The 18,815-nt window shown below is 35.3% G+C and overlaps 1 protein-coding gene across 3 annotated transcripts in view; it reads left to right on the top strand.

Annotated features, from left to right (window-relative positions):
- The window catches only part of THEMIS (thymocyte selection associated), a 253,679-nt gene that overhangs the window by 136,866 nt on the left and 97,998 nt on the right, over positions 1-18,815 (top strand). The gene's annotated exons all lie outside the window — the stretch shown is intronic.

Raw genomic sequence — 18,815 nt, 5'->3', positions numbered from 1 at the left:
GGTCTCCGTTCTGATGCAAAATAGAGCACTAGTAGTTGTGGCTGCAAAAGAGCATGGGATCTGGTCAAAATCTCAGAGTCAGGAATAGCACTTGTAGTTGAGGCTACAGAGGAATAAGGTCCCTTCCTCTGGTAAAGAAAAGAGCAAAGGGCAGGAGAATGATGACCACCCCTATACTTATACCAATTTTGAAGCACCCAAAACACAAAGACCCCTAGAACTACCTCTGAAAACAATAGCACAAATACTCTGAAGCTTGAGAGTACCCTTTCAACCCTGGGAACAGAGCCCAACTTTAACATAAAATTAAAAGTAGAGAAGTAGGCTGGAAAATTTATCAAACAACAACAAAAAGAACCTGACCATAAAAAGTACTATAGTGAAAGTGAAGATTAAGACATTAACACAGAAGACAATGATGTCACAACAGCTATAAGCAAAACCTCAAAGTAAAGTGCAAATTGGCCACAAGCCTAAAAAGAATTCCTGGAAAAGATTTTTAAAAATTAAAAAGTATAGTTTTGTAGTAGAAATCAATGAGAAGAAAAAAGAAATGGAAGAAATTAGAATGAACAATAAGGAAACAAAATTTACATTCTTTGCAAATATTAGATGGTGTGCTTAGAGAATCAACTGAAAAACTACTTGAAACAACTTCAGCAATGTTTCAGGACATAAAATAAACTCATATAAATCATCATAATTTCTATACTACCAACAAAGTGCAGCAGCAAGAGATGGAAAGAGAAATTCCATTTAAAATAGCTTTAGAGGAGAACCTTATACACAGAAACGGATATACTGTGGCACAATCAAATGTAATGGACTTTTCTGCTAGCAGCAATGCAATGATCAAGGACAATTCTGAGGAACTTATGAGAAAAAATGCTAACCACATTCAGAGGAAGAACTGTGGGAGTAGATACACAGAAGAAAAACAATTGTTTAATCACATGGGTCATTGGGGATATCTTTGGGGATATAGACTCTAAATGATTACCCTAATGCATATATTAATAATATGAAATAGGTCTTGATTAATGACACATGCAAAACCCAGTGTGACTGCTCATTGACTATGGGAGGAGGGAAGGGAAACAATATGAATCATGTAACCATGGAAAAATATTATTTTTTTGTTTTGTTTTTTCACTTTCACATGCCATTTTATTTATTTAAAAAAATTTTTTTTATTTGGTCAATTTCAAACACTATTCTTTGGTTACAAAAATCATACTCCATTCCTCCTTCCCCCCCTTCCCTTCTGTATTCCCCTCCCCTTCCTGTAGCCTACACAAAATTCCACTGGGTATCACCTGTGACCTTGACCAGAACCTATCTCCATGTTGTTGCTGTTTGCACCAGGAGGTTCATTTAGAGTCTATATCCCCAATCATATCCCCCATGATCCATGTAATCAAGCAGTTGTTTTTCTTTGGTGTTTCTACTCCCACAATTTTTCCTCTGAATGTGGATAGTGTTCTTTCTCATAGATCCCTCCAAGTTGTTCAGGATCACTGCATTGCCACTAATGGAGAAGTTCATTACATTTGATTATACCACAGTGAATCAGTCTCTGTGTACAATGTTGCTCCTTTCGCTCTGCATCACTTCCTGGAGGTTGTTCCAGTTCCCATGGAATTCCATAGAAAAATATTCTAAATCAGTTCATTAAAATTTCTCAAATCAAAGAAAGAAAGCACTGAAGTAATGCTGAAAAGAAAAGAAAATAGCTGTAGACAAAATAAAATATTTGAGAGTCTACTTGCCAAGACAAACCCAGGAACCATGTGAATAAAATTACAAAAGACTTTTCTCAGAAATTAAGTCAATTCTGAACAACTTAGAGAAATATTAATTGCTCACAGGTAAGATGAGTCATTATAATGAAAATGATAATTTTATATAAATTAATTTACTTTTTCAGTACTATAATAGTCAAAACTACCAAAAAATTTTATAGAGCTATAAAAAGATTACAAAATTCATCTGGAAAAACAAAAGGTCAAGAATATCGAGGATATCAAAGAAAAAATGTGAAGGAAGTTAATACCACAGTACCACATCTCAAACTATATTGCAAACTGATAATCACCAAAATCATCTGGTAGTGGCTAAGTAATTGAGTGGTGGATTAGTGGAATAAATTGGGTACACAATACACAGTAGTAAATGACCATTATAATCTAGTTTGAGAAGTCTAAAGTTCCTAGCTTTTGGAAGAAGAGCTCATTATTTAACAAAAATTTCTGGGAAAATCAGAAAGCAATTTGGCAGCAGAAATTAAAGATGGACCAACATCTCACACCATATATATCTAAATAAAAAATGGGTACATGAGGTCAAAATGGATACATGATTTAGACATAAAGGGTGATATAAGTCAATTAGGGGAGCAAGGAAAATCTTATATGTCAGGTCTATAGATAAGGGAAGAATTGATGACTAAACAAGAAAAAGAGAACATTATAGGATGTAAAATGAATAATTTTCATTATATTAAATTGATGTTTTTAAAGAAACAAAACCAATGTATTGGAAAGAAAGCAGAAAACTAGGGAAATATTTTTACAAGTTCCTCTGATGAAGGTCTCATTTCTCAAATACATAGAGAACTGAATCCAATTTTTTTTCAGAATATGAGTTGTCTCCCAATTGACAAAGGGTCAAAAGATAAGAACAGCCAGTTTTAAGAAGAAAAAAAAAATAATTTCTAGTCACACGAAAAAATACTCTAAATAACTCTTGGTTAGAGAAATGCAAATTAAAACTACCTTATGCTTATTAAATTGTCTAATATAACAAAAAATGGAAAATCACATATGTTAGCAGGGGTGTGGAAAAATTAAGAAAGTAATGCACTATTGTGGTGTGAACTGAGACAACCATTCTGGAGAGCCGTTTGGAACCATGGCCAAAGGCCTACAAAACTGCATACTATTTGACCCAGTACACCACTATTAGGTCTGTATTCCAAAGAGATCAAATAAAAAGAAAAAACGTATATGAACAAAAATATTTGTATCAGTTCTTTTTGTGGTGGCAAAGAATTAGAAATTGAATGAATGCCCATTAACTGGAGAATGGCTGAACAAGTTGTGGTGTATGATTGTAGTGGATTTATTTAATTTATATTATTTTATAATTTATTAATTTTATTTATTAATTTATTAATATTATAATTTATTAATTTATAATATTTAATTTATTTAATTGTGATGTGCTTTAAGAAAGGATGCACAGGATGGTTTCACATAAATCTATAAATATTTATATAAATTGATACAAAGTGAAGTGAATAGGACCAGGAGAATATTGCATACAATAAGAATAATATTTACTATGATTAACTGTGAATGACTTGACTGTTCTCAAACTTATAATAATACAAGATAATTACAAAGGGTTTATGATAACCCAAGATAATTACAAAGAGTTTATGATGAAAAATCCTATCCACTTACAGAGAAAAAACTGATGAAATCTTAATGCAGATTGAAGCATACCTTAATTTTTTTCTTTATTTTTCTTTTTTTGTCTATTCTATTGCAGTATGTCTAATATGGAAATATTTTCTAAGACTTCACATGTTTAGTCTATATCAAATTATTTACCTTTTCAAGGAAAGAGGGGAGGGAAGAAGAGAATTTGAAATGCAACATTTTATTTTATTTATTTATTTTAAGCCCTTACTTTCTGACTTGGCATCAATACTGTGTATTGGTTCCAAGGCAGAAGAGTGGTAAGGGCTAGGCAATGAGGGTCAAGTGACTTGCCCAGGGTCACACAGCTGGGAAGTGTCTGAGGCCAGATTTGAACCTAGGACCTCCCATCTCTAGGCCTGGCTCTCAATCCACTGAGCCACCCAGCTGCCCCCCCAAAATGCAACATTTTAGAAAACAAATGTTTTAAAATTTTACATGTAATTATGAAAAATAAAATAAAAAATGTATGTGTAAAAATAGCAACAACAACAATGAAATAGAGGAGACAAAGACTTCAACACAGAAAACTGGTTGGCATATTTGAATTTAACTATTTATGTAAGTTTTCATGGTATATGTTACATTGTAGTCTGGATAACTCCATTCTTTTAAGTTGTATGAGAACCACTTTCCCTCTACCATCAGAAAATAAGCCAGGATGTCTAGGGTTCACTCTAGAGGTGGTAGTGCTTAGACATAGAACTCAGACTATGTGTTTTTTAGGAACCAGCTAAATTATTAATATAATTCATTTTCCTTAACCAGAGACTAAGGTGGTATAAGGAGATAAGGGAGGCTATACCTTCCATTAATTGGAATAAATTTATATATTTTTAATTATATATTTTGAAGTAAATGTTCCTTTGTTAAAAACTAAGCTGAATGTTATTAGTTAAATGAATCTGGAGTATCAGGTTTTTGTCTTTGTTGTTCATTTGTTTCAAGAGTACAGGGACCTATTCTATATTTGGGGGAATACCATCAGTGGGAGCTAGGTCCATTTGCCTAGTGCCTAGAGACACTATCCCCTTGAGGGTAATACAAAATCCTTGGTGAGGGATAGTGAAATGTAATCTGTCTAGCCTCCCAGGCAGTTAGTGTGAGGATAATATCATATATCACACATGATACACATTTGTGCATAAACATATATATATATATATATACACATAGACATGTATAAGGAGAGAGAAGAAGAGGGAGGGCTATTTTGAAATTTAATATTTATAAGCTTTTATTTTAGAGTAAAGATTATAAGCTTCTTGGCAGCTAAGTGGTATAGAGGATAGAGTGCCAGGCCTGGAATTAGGAAGATTCTTCTTCCTGAGTTCAGATTTGGCCTCAAACATAAGTTGTGCAATCCTAAGCAAGTCACTTAACCCTGTAAGCCTCAGTTTCCTCATCTATCAAATGAGCTGGAGAAAGAAATGGCAACCCACTCTGGCATCTTTGCCAAGAAAATCCTAAATGGGCTCACACAGAATCAGGCATTACTGAACAACAAATAAATTCCTTGTGAGCTTGGATTGTTTCATTCTTTATTTTTGTATTCCCAGTATACCTAGCACAGGGACTAGCATAATGTACTCCAAGGGCTTAGCAAGTGACATTGTAGGTAACAAAAGCTTGTTCATTGACCAAATAAGATAATATTTGTATGGTGCTTAGCATAATGCCTGGCTCATAGTAGACACATCATAAATGTTCTTATAATTATCATTTTCATTAATTGATTCATTTACTCATTTCAATTTATATTTATGTCATAAGAGTAGAAAAAGTGTCCGCTTGTGTTAATTGAAGTTATGTTTCAGTTTCAAAAAAACTATCTCAGGGGAGAAATCATCTCTGTGATATTTTACTCCAAGGAACTAAGACAATGGTCAATATCACCATGAACATGGAAGGTGGAGTTGTGGCCTCTTTTTTTTTGTTGTTAGCTTTTTGCACTGTCTAGTCTTTCTAACATGCTCTCTTATTGGTTCCCTAAAGTCCTATTCTGATTCATAAAAAGAGCCCAACAATAGACTCTGTTATCATGAGGACCATTTCCTCTAGATTTGAAAAAGCTAATAACTGACACCAGGAAAGAATTTTTTTTTCATTTTTTTTAGAGGGACACAGCAACTTATTGAGTTATCTGCTGTGGTATAGAGAGATTATGATCTGTCTGCCCTTGTGGAAAAAATGTCTACACTGATGAAATTTTGATGCTTTTTTAAAAATAAATTGAAAATATTTTTGTTAATTGAAATAAGTTAAAAAGTATTGAATTATAGTTAAATCTGGAGTAAGCCCATTATTGTTGACATCTAACTCTATTTAATCTCCCTTTCTGAAAAGTTATGTCCCTTAATATGTTAACTCTAGGATTCTTCCAGATCTAAAGAGGCCCCATCATTGCTTGCAACAGTAGGTCCCAAATATAATTTTTTATTCTGATGTTCTTTTTAGCAATATTTCTAAACTTCTTTGTTGGCTGAGAAATCCCTGTTCTTACCTGCTTCCCCAAGATAGTACTTTGAATTAGTTGTTCACCTCATCCTATTATTTAACACTCATATATAGAACTACTTTTTACTGGTCCTCTAAAAGCCCAGGGAGAGTTAATTTATTTGTAGATTCTCCTTACTAGCCACTCTAACTTAAGCTGCCTTTTTTTCTAGTCAGGATGTAGAAGAAAGGTTGGCAAAAAAATATATGTATGAGGTTTCAGTCCTCCTCTCTTTTGGTTTGCAAAAATCCCTGAGATAGTTGCCTCTCATCAAGTATAGAGCTTATTTCCTTTTGGAGGGCCACCAGCAGCTTTCATCTCTCTCCTGTTTTCCATGCAGAAATCTTCATTTTCTGAATCCTTTCTTAAGACAGGTATTCTAGATTTTAGCAAATGCCTACCTGGTATACTTTTTCTGATTGAAATTGTGGTGCTTTTTTTTTAATGGAGCCAAACTTCAGAATGATTTAAAAGTTATCCTATACCTAACATGAAACTACACACAAATATATCAATGCTGTTTTCTCCATACCCATCAAGATAGTTATTTTCATTTACGCTCAGTGACCAGATTGTAATATATCCCTCGCCAGACCTGTGGAAACGAGACCTAGTTCATAGGGATTAAAAATATAAAAAGAAGTATCCATGAAGCAAAAGAAGGCAGAAGTGTTGTGTTATTATAGATGAAAAGTAATTTACCCTCATTTAGCTAAGAGCATGAGACCACTCTAATCATAGATTTGACATCATGACCATGTTGGATGAAAAAAAATGCCTGTTCAACCAGCTGCATGTTATAATTGGTCCTGACTTCAAAAGTAGATTTCTCATTGTCTGTCTGACTATAGGAAATATGGTTAATAGAAGCACATGTCATCCTGACTGTAGCTGTTCTATAAAAGTCCCAGCCAGGCCACTTTGAGAACATTTTATTTCCCATTATGAAACTGAAATCTTGAGCGATTGTTAAAAGGTAATCAGTCTTCTGTAGAGTAGCTCTGAAAGGCAAGCAGCCACTCAGTCTTGATTGGCAACATGGACTTTCTCATAGAATATTGAAAAAGAAAGAGCTTTGTTAGGAAGACAATCAGGAGAAATGGATTCCAACACAAATCATGCATCGAATGCTGATAGCTCCAGGTAGAAATGATTGCTGACTTCTTCAGTATCATTCCAAGATTGGAGCTTATAATTAAAGGTGCTCTGGGAGTTGGTGGGGATGGGCATCAGAGTGTCTGTCCAAAGCTTCTTGTGCTTGGTTCAGATGCTGAACAGTATGTCTACAGGTCATGTGACCAAAAGACAGATGAATTTCAGTGATGTTCCATGTATGTGACTACTGTGTTTCCAAGTTGATTTGTTCCTTATGAATGAAAGGCATCACAAACTAGTATAAGTACGTCAAAAAATAGGGAACTTGCAATGTTTTTCTTTGTCTAACAAAATGATGCTTCTGTGGATCAAAGTTAAAGTGAGAACTCTGAACTGTTCTCTCAGATAACAGTGACAGACTTGCATTGTAAATATGGACATTTTTACCTGGTCCCCATTTCATCCAAAGCTCAAATTTGTGAGCAGATTAGTTTAAAGGGGCAGTCTGTGACTTTAGGAGCAGAAAAGGCAATTAGTTCTCACTGGGAACAAAACTATGACCATCGCTTCTTTAGCACTAGGTGCCAATTAATTACAAATAAATCTAGAATAGATTTTGACATTGTCACTAAATGTGTGGCCTTAATAAAATGTAATATTACATTGTAGTAATAGTATTCTATTACTGGTGTATAAATGGAGATTTTGAGCCTTTGGACTTCAAACCCCAGAAGTCCCTTAGAATTTCCCAAAATTCCCTTTTCCTGGGTCCCGGTGTTTTGTGTGATGGTATTAAATGGTTGTAACTCTTTCTTCTTCCTCCCTTGGACTTTTGACCTGGGTGAATTCAGGCAGTTCTTTTGTTTTAGCTATTATTAATGAAACTTTATAAAATATAATATTTAGTTATTGGTTATTAATTTTAAAACCCACATTTTGGTGACCACAAAGGGATTACAAATTCTCAAAAAAAGTTTTGAGCAGATAGCCTTACAGTAAAGATAGTCAATTTTCCTGGTCACTGCCCATCATTAGGGGCTAGTGATGGGGTGTGCCTGTGCTCCTGCTCCACCCTGCCACTTGTCACTGCCTGCTGTTTCTCCTGTCCATCTGCTTGGCCAGCATTCCTCACTGCTCTCCACCCAGCTTGGAGCCTCCTCTTCCTGAGATCAGATCCACCACAAGAGCCTGCCAATCCCAGACATTTTTTTCTACAGAGGGTGATGTATAAACATTTTTCCACCCCAATCCCTTTCCACACTGCATGTATGTGTTTCTAGCCTGCCATAGCCATTTTTCAGCATGAAGAAAAGAATCCCATACCTTCTAATTTTCAAACAGATTTTTTTAAAGCTGATCTTGGACTCCTAGTTTAGAAGGCTGTTACTAAAGGATTTTCACAGGGAGGGCAGTTAATTCCAAATCAGTAAGTTTAAAGTCAGTTTTGGGGAATAAGCCTGTTTTTTTTCCTTCTTTATCTTGACCCAAAACACCAACAAGTATTTTTTCTCTTATATGCAAATACACTATTGTTTTCCCTGGAAGTTTTGCTTTTTTCTGTTTACTCTTTAAAAAAAACCCATTCAGCATCTTTCAGGAAAAAATGCTATTGCAAAGCATGCTTGAAACTCTGAAGCAACAGTTTGAGTTGGTAGAGCTAAAAAGTACAGTTTGGGTCTGCTTACTTCTTTTCCTGGGAGTTTTTATTTTCATTGGAGATTTCCCACTTTATTTCCTTCTCGCCAATAATATGCCACAAACTAGGCTGCTTATGCTACTAACCAACCTGAAATATTTTGACAAACTTCTAAAAGTCCTAACTGCTTTCAACATGCAGAGTGGAGATTCTGCCCTGTGCTTCTATGAATAAATTCAGAGCAGCTCTGACAAAAGAAATCTAAATGGATAATAAATACTGAGGGAGGGGAAGGAAATTTTAAAAGAGCTCTGGAAGTTTCTTGCTAAACATTTTGAGTTTATTCTCCTCCTATAATAGTGAACAAGTCTATTGGGGTGGGTGAAAAGGATTTTGACTGCATTGCCTGTATGCACCTTCTCATTGGTTTATATTATTGTATTTACTGATTGGTTTAAGGTTTAAATTTTTTAAAAGTTTATCTATTTTAATCTAGTGAATACCTTTCTGTAATAGTGAATCACTTTAAGCTATTATATTTTGCCTATATTGATCTTTAATTTGTACCTTTACCTCTGCTACAGAACAAAATATCACTGTATAAGCCCCTGAACATCTTGCCTAAAACCCTTGTCATTAGATCCATTGAAGATTACATGTTGCCTTTGTGTTTTGTCACATAAAGAATGGATGAACTTCATCAAAAGCTATATACAACCTTTAGAGAATTTAATAAGCTAAGAGTTTAATTGTAATTCTAAGGGGTCTTCAGAAATAATTTTAGTAAGTAGTAGTTTCTGAATGGATGATTTAAAATATATATATATGTATATGTATATATATATAATAAAGAATGTTGTATTAAAGGTAGAGAAACAAAGAAATGTTCCTACCAAGGTGTTTCTATGAATCAGGAAGCCAGAAAAAAAGAGCTCCTGCAAAACTCTTCATTTTAATTTGCCTCTAAAAGAGCAATCAAGATTTCTTGATGATGTTCTAGACCCAAATAAGTTTTACTTTGTTTAAAAATATGTTTGCCAAGGTTGAAAGATTTGCTACATCTGTAAAAATTGTGATAAATATCCATCAGTAATAGGGTTTTTTATGTAATACAGAAACTTATTTGAAATATGATAGTGGGTTTGTTTGTTATTGTAATTAACTGGGCTATTGTGAATTTTGGGGACTTTGGTACTTTTTAAAATGTTCATTATCTACTGTGTTACTGTTTTATTCTGAAAATCATTTTGTACTTGCACATGGCTGACATAGTGTGTCACTGATTTTAAGCTATATATTTTTATTTTTTTAAAAAATTAATTAATTAATTTTTATTGCATATGCAATATAGTACCTAAGTTTTATTTTTTCTCTCCTTTTTGTATTTGAAGCACATGTCAACAGTATTGAGAATATTTTTCTTTAATTTTTTTTATTTTGCAGTAATTATTTAAATACATTTTTTCTAATATTAATGCATGCTCCCAAAAGCTTTAGACTATAAAAATAATGCCATTGATTGTTTTAAAAAATTTTATGGGACTTTGTTTAATGATTCTGTCTGATTCTAGGAAAAGAGAATACAAAAAGAGCCATTGTACAGTGCCAAAGAAGCACAAAGCTAAATTTTGTCAAAGAGACAAGGTCAAAGAGACCAACCAATCCCAATGGAATTGATGAAAATTTTGAGCCAAGACAAAAGGACTTGAATTTGTTTTGGGTTGGAGGTTGTGGCTGTTTAACGTGTTAAAGGCAAGTCTTCCTTGTCCCACATTCTACCAAGTATCTTAAATTTGGCTCCTACCTTGTTCCTGTAATCTTGTCCATTTTCTGTCTTTCATGGTGTGGCAAACTTTCTGTAGTCCTGACTACTGATTGGGTAAATGCTTAATTGTTTAAATCATTTTAATTGGGCCATGATTCAAGGATCTGTTATAGATTTGTTTTTCCTTTACTTAGATTTTTTTAGACTTAAGACTTTTACATTTTGTATTTCATCCACAAGTTATTTTTCTCTTTTATTTGGATTTTTTCATGTTTTTGATTTTCTTTTGCAAATTGATTCATATACCTCATAACTCAGCCATGCATCCCTGAGTGAGCCCTGTGTTTGTTATTATTCACCTCAAGGGGGGCAAGTTATTGTTGTGAACTTTGATTTAAATTTGAGCAATTTTAGGATAAGAAACTTGCTACCTTCCAGAATCCAGAATGTGCCATAAAGATAGATGCCTGCAGAGACCACATGCTGCACCAGAAGATCCAGAGTGAACTTTGGAATGTGAATTGAACTATGGGGGTTGAAATGCTTTTGTTTTGAATGTCAAAGGGGACTGCCCCCAAATTTGCTTTTTGTCAACCTAGTAATCATTGGTTTTGTTCTCTATTCCTTTTATTCAAAAATTATTGCAATCTTTAAGTTGATTATGTTTCCATTATCCTTTGGGGGAAACTGGTTTCCCAATAGGATCACAGGGGGTATGTATAAATGGAGATTTTTGAGCCTTTTGACTTGATCCCCCAGAAGTCCCTTAGAATTTACCAAAATTCCCTTTTCCTGCGTCCCACGTTTTGCATGATGATGTTTAAATGGCTGTAACTCCTCCTTCTTCCTATCTTGGACTTGTGACCTGGGTGAATTCAGGGAGTACTTTTGTTTTAGCTATTATTAATAAAACTTTATAAAATATAATATTTAATTATTAATTTTAAAACCCACACTAGGATCATAGATTTAAATCTGGAAGAAACCTTCGAGGGCATCAATTCCAAATGCTTGCTTTTTGAAATGATTGCAGAGGAACAACTAGGTGTGGCTCACTGGATAGAGAGTCAGACCTGGAGATAGAAATTTCTGGGTTCAAATCTGGCCTCAGATGCTTCCTAGCTGTGTGACCCTGGGCAAGTCATTTAACCCCCACTGCCTAGCCCTTACCACTCTTCTGCCTTGGAACTGATACTTGTATGGATTCTAAGACAGAAGAAAAGGCTTAAAAAAAAGGAAATGATTGCTAAATCAGAGTTGGAAAGTGTCCCAGAGGCTATCTAGTACATTTGAACCTAAGTAAGGAACAATTCTTCAGCATTCCCAATGAGAATCCGGACTTCATTTCAATACCTCTACTGAGTGGAAGATGATTATCTCATGAAATAGTCTGTTCAACTTCTAGTTATCTAATTAGAAGTGAGATTTCCCTTATACCTAAATTATTTCTTTTGCTTCAGTACTCTGGGACTAAACAGAAAAAGTTTAAATTCTCTTCTATTTGAGAATAGCAGTTCTTTAAAAACTGATATTCTGACCACCCTAACCACCAACTTGTCTTATTTTTCAAGCCAAATATCTCAAGTTCTTTCAATTATTTCTTATATAGCATGGTATCCAGTTTATTAGAAGCAGGTAGTGGCATTGTGCCCACAGTAGGTAGTGTTCTGGGCCTGGAGTTAGGAAGATATGAATTCAAATTAGGCCTTACTGTTCATACACTGTGTGACCCTGGTCAAGTCAATTAAATTGTTTGCCTCAGTTTCATCCACTATAAAAGGGAGATAGTAATAACACCTACCTTCCAGGTGTTTGTAAAAGTACTGAATACAGTCCCTGGCACATAATAGATATTATATCAATGCTTATTTTGTACTTTTCCCCTTCCTCTTTCATTTACCTGACTCTCATTGAAGGAAAAGAATTTGTGATAGACAGCAACTTTGTCCTTATCTTTACTTAGATAAACATCTCATATTTACAATACCAACAATTAAGTCATTTTTTAAAAGACAATGTTAAAAAAGTATTAAACCATCTTCCTTTCCTAATACATCTCCATCTAGGACTTATAGAAGTTGAAAGTGGCCGTTTTATATTTTTCTTTCTTTTCTAGGTAGCATGACTAAAGAATTGAACATCTCAGTCTTTAACGAATAATGCTTGGAAATGATCAAATAAAATATAACTTAAAAAAAAAAAAGAATTGAACATCTCATAGCTACTCCATTAGTAGCTGGGGTCTTTCTACTAGACAGGAGCTGGGAGAGTTGAGTCCTTCCAAGAAGATTTAGGTACTTCATTTTTTGTCATTGGGAGTTTCAGCTTCAGTCATCAGGGGACCCAATGGTTGTAAGCGAGAGAAGATGAAGACCATCCCTCTCCCACAAATTATATATCAGCTCTGTAGAGGAAAGTCAGGTAGTGGAAGCTTATTTTTTTTACTTTGCTAGGCTCCCACAGTTCTAGGATCATATACACAGCCTTTCTAATTTGCTGGAATCTTCCAGAGCTGATATGACACTTGCCAAACCTTAGAGAACTCAGCTTTAAACTCCACATCTTGTGATGAGGTGTTAGATGTTTTTTCGAAGGCAGACAAAGAAACGAACTTTTATAGAGATTCTTTGTGCCGTAGAGACAGTGTGGTAGATAACAGAGGGAAGGTGGTGTAGAATTCAGGAGGACAAGGGATCAAGGCTGGCTTCTGATACACTTGCTATGGGATCCTTTGCTTCCCCAAACAAGTCAAAATGACATAGTTTTAAAATTTCATGGTAAGTTGAATTTCTGCAAGTATGACCCAGAGTGAGCCTTTTAACCCCAATTCTAGATTTTAGCCATTTTATAAAGGTCAATTGGAGGTCAACTATGTTTGGTTATATTTCACAAATCCACTGGCATGTATTTGCTTCACTATATTTTTTATTAGTTTCTGGTGAACTGATGCTATTTGTTCTAGAAGTATTTCTATCAGGTTTATTTTTTTACTGGTTTATTATGTATTCTAAGAATGTCTACAAATTATTTTCCTTCTTTCTGAGAAGAAATTATTTACCTATTTATAGCTGCCATTGGTGATGGGGCCTTGCATTTTATTAATATGATATTGGCTTCTAATATAGTACTTTATATATTTCTTATAGTCTAATTTATGGTTCCATAAGTGACCAAGAATGCTAGGATTAGATGGGTTTTAATTGCTTTAAAAGTATCCCTCCCACTTAACTTTGATTTCAGGATTCTATTAAGTCTCTTTTGTGATTTTCATCATCTTCAAAGACATCATCCACATTTTCATTATTACTATCATCATATTTTCACATTTTCAATGTAATGCAGCTAGAAATGTTTCCAGGATAGGCCACTACATCATTATTGTTTTTTTTTGTTCACTTCTTTTTTTTTTTAGTTTTTAAAACATTATTTTATTTGGTCTACATCATTATTTTTGAAAAGTATTTACTATTTTTATAAAGTATATTGCATAGGTAGACAAAATCTGATCCTCCATATTTGAATAAACATATTAGGATAAATGCTAATCCTACATAGTCTCAACAAAAGCCTCTCTGTTATATTACCAGTAGCAGACTCAAAAAGAAGGGAACCATGTACCTCTTTCTCTAATCACATAATTTTGATTTCTATTGTTAGGTGTCTATATTTTGAAAGATTTTCATTCTTTGTAGCTTGGAAATGATGACAATTTAATGAGGTAATATTTCTTAAAAATCATTGTTCTTAAGTTTCCTATCAGGCTTATGTCTGAGGGATTATGGGAAATAGTTTGGTCTGTGATAATGATCTTATTCCAGGACCATTTATTGGTTGAATTCACCAGAATATTTTCAGGTCTGTATTTGTGGTGTGGGTATTTGTTAAGCCTTGAAAGGCAACAAGCTTCTAAGGACTAATTCTAGCCTCCAGGACAATGTTAGAAGGTATATAAAAAATAAGGTTTTACAGCCTGCAGTACTATGTTGTATAATTTCTATTGTTTACTTGCATAAATCAAGTTGGCTGTTAAACAAAAGGGAACATACCAGTTAAAGCTCTTGCACAATAGTACTTGAAATCCCAGCAACCTTCAAGGTAACCTCCAGAATGCAAAGTGGGAGTAGCAGCATCTTCTTGGGATCTAGACTACTAGTCCAAGTAGAAGTAGGGAAAATAGTTCTAAAAGAGTTACCTTATTTTTGTCAGTGTATTGTTTGAATTCATGTGAACATTGCCTATGGAGGTAATTTTCTTTTTTACCTCTCTTTCCAGAGGTAATCCACTTTTACTTATATTTTTAAAAATCCAATCCAATGGCATTTACCATTTATCAGACTATACATATTACAGCAATGGCTGAGATGAATTTTTCTTCCTTTTTTTTTCCTCTAGGGAGGGGGTTATGGAGAAAGAGAATTGGATTTGAAAGCCCAGTGAAAAGAAATTCTTGTGATACTGTCATATTTTAGGATGACATTTCATATAATGAACATGATGAAACTTCACAATAGTCGGCATTTACCATACTTTGAAAAATTAGAATGTCCTTTACTCATATTTGAAGGGTTCTCTTACTGCCAGAAAATGATTATGCTCTAAAGTTCAGGTAGCTTAGACTTAGGCAAAGCCATCAAAATCATTGGACATTGTTTGAAATGCCATTTTTAATGGTGGAGAAGCATTTTTCTGTCATTCTACAGAATGGAAAACCTGCTATTTTTTACCATGGAGTTATAAACACAGATTGCCCACTAATAGGAACCTGGGGCTTAAAATAGCATTAGAGGGAAAACATAGTCCAACAAATATTGGAGAAGGAGAGGGGCAAGATTTTATATAACAAAGAATGAGATGAAATCATTTGAATTCAAAAGCTACTCTTGAACAGGCTCAGGGGTGACACTTGTCTCTTGATGCTCACACAAAAACCCCTGGTTGATGGAGAGTCATCTGGCCGCCAAGCATTAGCCATACAGTCAGGTGACAACACTATATAATGTATAAATGAGTGATCTTGGCTGCATGTAAAACTCATGAGGGTATGAAACATCTCCCTGAAGATTCTTGAGTTACCTGTGGTGGCCATCACTTGCTTCAGTTTGGTGAAATGAAAATTGGAGTTGAGAGTTCATCTTTACTTCATTTTATTTTATTTTTACTTTGTAAAGCACAAAGAAGGACCCTCCGGGAACTTGTTTCTGCCGAAGGATCTCTGAGGAGCCAGAAAATTTTGAACAAAGATCAGTTCAAGATATAGTAGAAAGAGACCTGGAGCAAGCTTTATTTTTTAGATATGAGAACTGACCCAGATTTCAAAAGTCAATTTTTTGTGACATACATGCTCAAAAGATCATATAGAACAAGATCAGGAATACTTGAAGTGCTTTTGTTGTTGTTATTCAGTCATTTTTCAGTCATATCCAACTCTTTATGATCCCATTTGGGGTTTTCTTGCCAAAGCTACTAGAACAGTTTGCCTTTTTCCTTCTCTAACTGATTTTACAAATGAGGAATTAAGGCAAACAGGGTTAATGACTTGCCCAGGATCACAAAGTGTGTGAGGTCAGATTTGAACTCAGAAGATGAGTCTTCCTGAATCCAGGCCTAACACACTATCCATTGTACCACCCAGCATAAAGTGCTTTATAATTTCTAAAGCCCTACTAAATTAGTTATTATTATTATGATATTTTCAGTTTCCAGAACATTTTTTGAATGTTTGTTCTGTGCTTTTGGTGTGAAGTTAAACATAGTCATAGAATCTAAACCTGAGATTTCAGTGGTATAGGACAGTAATGGTGAACCTTTTAGAGTCTGAGTTCCCAAACTCAACCCTCACACTGCATATGAGCCAATAGACAGGGGAGGGAGGAAGCTCTCCCACTGGGATGCTGGGCAGAGGGGTGGGTCATGTGAGAAATGTCCTCCTGTGTGCATGGATTGAGGGAAGGGAGTAGGCCCCTCCAGCATGTCCTGGCATGTATGACAAAGGTTTGCCAACACAGGTACAGGGAATCCCCACTTGAAGAAATTCCTTCTGCCAATGCAGGATGACATCTTTTCTCCAACTTAGAACCACAGAGAGTTGCCTGAAGGACTAAATGTTTAAATGACATATTGAGGGTCACACACATATAAATAGTATGTGTTAGAAATGGGATATGAAGAGAGGTCTTTTGCTTCTGAGGTGATTTCTCTATTGATTTCACCTCTTGTGGTTAAATGTAAGGCCTCTTTTTATTTTTTTATTTTATTTAAAAAACCCTTACCTTCAATCTTAGAATCAATATTGTGCATTGGTTCTAAGACAGAAGAGTGGTAAGGGCTAGGCAAGGGGTCAAGTGACTTGCCCAGGGTCACATAGCAAGGTAGTGTCTGAGGCCAGAGTTGAACCCAGGACCTCCCATCTCTGGGCCTGGCTCTCAATCCACTGAGCCATCCAGCTGTCCCAAAGACCTCTTTTTATGTCAACACTTATTGGGTGCTTCCCGTATGCAAAGTTTTATTTTAGAAGATTGTCTAAGAATCTCTCTTCAAGAGATTTACAAAGAAAACCATACCAAGAAGCAATTTTGCAGCAAAATTACTAATTTAAGAACAATAACAACTTGAAATCTATTTCCCAAGTTTGACAGTCACTTAAATTGTATGTGGCAATGGGAGTTTATCAGGGACTCAGAATTCCTTGAAAGAAAGATGTTACATGAGCTTGAAATTTTTTTCTTATTTTTAGTTTTTAAAAAATATATTCAACAGCAATAACATGTTAATCACATTGTACACATTTAAATGAGTTAGAATATTTGTGAGACCCATATATGAGAAGAGGAAAGATACATTTCTAGAAACTACAGTAACATTTTTGTCTTAGAGGACACATTGCTGAATAGCTGTTTCTGTATTTTAAATAGGCTATTATTAAAAACAAGTCCTATTTTTATAGTGTTCTCTTCTAGTTATTTAGTACTTCTGGAGAAAGTGCCTACCTACTGTGTGCCAGACTTGATTCTAGAAGGTTGTAAAAAACATGAATCCCATCTCCAAAAAGATCCTTGCTAGGGTTGAAAGGACAGGAATAAAGAAAATACAAGGCTTCTACTCCCAGGGCTTCAGTATTCTCTTCTTTAAATGAAAAGATTGAATTACCTAATTCTAGCCATCCAATTATATATAGTTCCAACTCTGGGCTTCAACATTTTTTTGTTTCCATCTTCTAATTTGACTCACTGAAATAGGTAGACTCCTTGCTTAATTTGGGAGTAACCATTGACTCCAGCCATCATGCTCTTTCCAGTCTTGGAGAAGCCCAGGACATTTCAGTCCATCTTTCTACCTCCTTCTTATGATGATTGTTGAGTTCTTCTTTGAACATTTATTTCAGGAGTCACCTGTGGTAGAGGCCTTGTAAGCCAAGACACAAGAACCAAGGCTGGGGACCCGGCTGTCAAATCAAGAAGAAGGTTCCAAATGGAATTTTCCCAGGAGGAGTTGGCAGTTGAGCTGACCAGGGGAGGGGACTTGGAGTCACTCTTTCTCTGGCAGTTGAGGCTGTCTGAGGACCCTTGTAGGGCTGACTTGGTTTTGGGGATCTGATTTTGGGGATTTCTGATCAAAGGGAAACCTCTGCTCTCTCTAAGATTTGACTGACCAAGAGTTGGAGGAAAGCCAAGCTGAAGGAGAGACTTTTCTTGGCGGCTTTGTGAAGAAGAAAGAAGATTTTAACTGTTGTCCTCCATCTCTGACTGTCTCTCTGTCACAGTTTGTGACAAGACTTATTATTTCCATAATCTTCCAAAATTCTCATTTTAGATTAGGGACATCCTCATCCCTCTTACCTCAGTTTCCCATCCTGTTATCCCAATAAACCCCCTGACTTGAAAAGGAAAAGAAAAGAGTACCTTTATAGTTCACTCAAGGAGGGAGTGAAGAAGCCAAAGGCTTCAAGAAGAATTGGGAGGTGAGGGAGGCAGGGAGGAGAGGGTTGGAGAAGGGAGGGAGTGAAGGGGGGAGGAGGTTAGGAAATAGACTGATCCATCAGCCATCAGTAGGGATCAGTAGGCAGACCCCAGAGCATTCCCCAGTATCTAGAGCAATCCCCTGAGGCAGCATTCCCCTGTACCAGCAGTGTCTCTCATCTCTCCACCATTGCAAATAGGCAGGTGTGTCCCCATACTTAGTAGCAGCTCTCTCTAGTCTGTTAGAGTACCATTGCAATAAGAAATAGTTTCCACAGATTACCCATTTCTATTTCAATTGGCACCTATACAAGCTATCATGCTCTCTTCAAACTCAGAACAGTCCATGATATCCCAGTTCACATTTCTACCTTAGCCCTCTCTT

This window comes from Monodelphis domestica, chromosome 2 (genome assembly GCF_027887165.1).
Source record: "Monodelphis domestica isolate mMonDom1 chromosome 2, mMonDom1.pri, whole genome shotgun sequence".
NCBI classification, from domain to species: Eukaryota; Metazoa; Chordata; class Mammalia; order Didelphimorphia; family Didelphidae; genus Monodelphis; species Monodelphis domestica.
Note: the sequence above shows the minus strand (reverse complement) of the source record. Positions and strands in the feature narration are given on the sequence as shown.